Raw genomic sequence first — 3372 nt, 5'->3', positions numbered from 1 at the left:
TTTGATGAGTCCCTGCCTGGTTTTGGGATGAGGGTTATGATGGCTTCATAGAATGTGTTCGGTAGTGAACTTTCTCTTTGGATTTCATTGAAGAGTTGGAGGAGTATTGGTGTGAGCTCTGCTTTGAAGGCCTTGTAGAATTCCGCTGTAAAACCATCTGGTCCTGGACTTTTCTTAGCTGGGAGGTCTCTTATTGCTGTTTCTATTTCAATGCTTGATATGGGCCTTTTAAGATGGTTTAACTCATCTTGGTTTAGTTTTGGCATGTCAATATTTGCTAGGAAAAGGTCCATTTCTGTCAAGTTCTCAAAGTTATTAGCATAAACTTTTAAGAAGTATTCCCTTATACTGTTCTGAATCTTGATTGTTTTCATGGTGATGTTTACATTCTCAACTCTGAGTTTATTTATTTGGGTGTGTTCTCCTCTTTTTCTGATAAGATTTGCTAAGGGTCTGTCAATTTTGTTAATTTTTTCGAAGAACCAACTCTTTGTTTTGTTGATTCTTTCTATAGTTTTTTGGATTCTAATTCATTTAATTCTGATTTAATTTTAATTATTTCTTTCCATCTACTGGATTGGGGTTTATCTTGCTGCTCTTTTTCAAGGAGGTTTAGATGTGCCATTAAATTGTTGGTTTCAGATCTCTCCAATTTGTTGATGTAGAAGCTTAGAGCTATAGACTTGCCTCTGAGTACTGCCTTTGCTGTGTCCCAGAGATGCTGGTAATTTGTGTGGTCATTGTTGTTGAATAGCATGAACATTTGAATTTCCTTTCTAATCTCTTCCATGACCCACTCGTGATTCAGCAGTGTGTTGTTCATCCTCCATGTGATACCGGACTTTCTTTGGTGTCTTTTGTTGTTGAGTTCTAATTTTATTCCCTTGTGGTCAGAGAGAATGCAAGGTATAACTTCAATGTTTCTGAATTTAGACAAATTCGCTTTGTGGCCTAAAATGTGGTCTATTTTAGAAAATGTTCCATGTGCTGCTGAGAAAAACGTGTATTCTGATGCTGCTGGGTGAAATGTTTGGTAGATGTCTGCTAAATCTAGTTGATCTATGCAGATGTTTAGATCTGCGGTTTCTCTGTTGAGTTTTTGCCGAGTTGATCTATCTAGTGGAGAGAGTGGTGTGTTAAAATCCCCAACAATTAATGTCTTTGGATCTATATGGGATTTCAGGGAAAGTAGTGTTTCTTGGATAAATTTGGGTGCTCCATTGTTTGACAAATAGATATTTAGAATTGCAATATCCTCCTGAAGGAGAGATCCCTTAATTAGTATGTAGCGACCTTCTTTATCTCTTCTCACTAATTTTAATTTGAAGTCTATTTTATCTGATATTAAGATTGCAACTCCCGCCTGTTTATGGGGGCCGTTTGCTTTGTAGATTTTGTTCCAGCCTTTAACATTGAAAATGTGTTTGTTTTTACGAGCAAGATATGACTCCTGAAGGCAGCAGATAGAAGGGTCTTGTTTTTTAATCCAACTAGACAGTCTATGTTGCTTAATTGGAGAGTTAAGTCCGTTAACGTTAAGAGATAGGACTCAGAGGTATTTGGGAGTTCCTGCCATGTTATCCACCTTCTTGGGGGCTGCGAAAACTGTGTTCTTCCTATGGTTCTTGGATTCTCAGTTTGGGTGCAGTTTCTTGGCCTTTATTGTGGTCTTTTTGGTTTTCTATGTGTAAGACATCTTTAAGAAGCTTTTGTAAGGCTGGTTTGGTGGAGATGTATTGTTTCAATTTTTCTTTTCTATGGAAGGTTTTCATTTGGCCTTCAGTTATGAAGTAGAATTTAGCTGGGTACAGTATTCTTAGTTGATAGTTGTTTGTTTTTAGGGCATGGCATACATCATTCCAGGCTCTTCTTGCTTTGATTGTCTCTGCTGAGAAATGCGAGGTGATTCTAATTGGTTTCCCTTTATAGGTGATTAATCCTTTCTCCTTGACAGCTTTAAGGATCTTTTCCTTGTTCTGAGTTGATCCTGTGTGGATTATATGTGACGGTGGGATGTCCTATTCTGGTCTGGTCTATTTGGGGTTCTAAAGGCTTCTTGTATCTGAATAGGCCTATCTTTTTGCATGTTTGGGAAGTTCTCTGCTAGCATCCTGTTAAACAAATTTCCTAGACCGTTAACTTCTGTTTATAGGTGCTCCTCTACACCCATTATCCTTAGATTAGGCCTTGTGATGGTGTCTTCCAAGTGTTGGATAGATCTATCATATTTCTTGGACTTGTCTTGAATGGTTGTGTGTTCTTTCTCTATAATATCTAGGCTGTCTTCAATCCCTGAGATTCGATCCTCTGCATGGTGTAACCTGTTGTCAAGGCTTTCTATTTTGTTTTTTTTTTTATGTCTTTTCCTTCTAATTGGTCAGCTTTGATGGCTTGAAATTCTTTGTTGAAGCTTTGTTTTAGATCTTGTATGAACTTCTTTACTTCCTTAATTTGGTGTTCAGTGTTTATTCTCAAATCACTTATTTGATTGGTTATGATTTCCTTGGACTCCCATTCCTTCTGTTGGGTTCCATTCAGCATTCCCTTTGTGGTCTCCCTGGCTTCCTTCAGCTCTTTGTTAATGGATTCCATGAATGCCTTTAGTGATCTTTCTGTACTCTCTTCCTGCTCTCTCAATTCCTGTATTACTCTTTGATTAGCTTCCTCCTGTTCGTGGGATTCCTGCCTTTCTCTTTAAGTGTTCTCAAGCTGCTCACGCAAATCCTGTATCAGTTTTTGAGTAGCTTCCTCATGCTTATGATTTTCCTGTATAAACTTTTGGATTCCCTCCTCTCTCTCCCTATCATGCTCATACAGAGTCCTTTGTATGTTTTCAGTCTTTTCATTTATCATGTTTGCCAGCAGTGTTTGTAGAGCTATTTGGGAACTCTCCTCTGGATTATTCTTTATCTGCTCTGTCCCCTGATTATCAAGATTGGGAATTGAGATACCTGGATTTGCCATTTTTCTTGTGTTTTTCCGGCTTACTCTGCCCATTTCAGATGAAAATAGCACCAGTTTTGTGCTAGAACACTCTCTTAAAGTGAGCATCAACCAATATCTGAATTTGCACAGTCAACAGTCTACAGATACAATCTAGTTCAACAGATACATCTTTTCAACATCAAACAACTATATGTTCATGGGCTACAAACCGCAAAGAAGAATTTGGAAAACCAGAAATTATTAGGGTTCGGGAGAGATGTTGGTAAAAAATAGGAATAGATTGATGTGAGGAGGCACAGGGAGAGTTAACTAAGTCCTAATCTCAAAACAGGAAATAGGTTGGGTAGGATGAAAGTAGAGGGAGAGAAAAAAAGAAGAAAGGTAAAGGGAAAAGAAGAGAGACCAGAAAAAATAGAAAAGTAAAAA

The sequence above is a fragment of the Dipodomys spectabilis genome, unplaced genomic scaffold, assembly GCF_019054845.1.
Source record: "Dipodomys spectabilis isolate Male_0828 unplaced genomic scaffold, ASM1905484v1 ptg000356l, whole genome shotgun sequence".
Taxonomy (NCBI): domain Eukaryota; kingdom Metazoa; phylum Chordata; class Mammalia; order Rodentia; family Heteromyidae; genus Dipodomys; species Dipodomys spectabilis.
The sequence above is the reverse complement of the archived record's forward strand: the minus strand, read 5'-3'. Positions refer to the sequence as shown.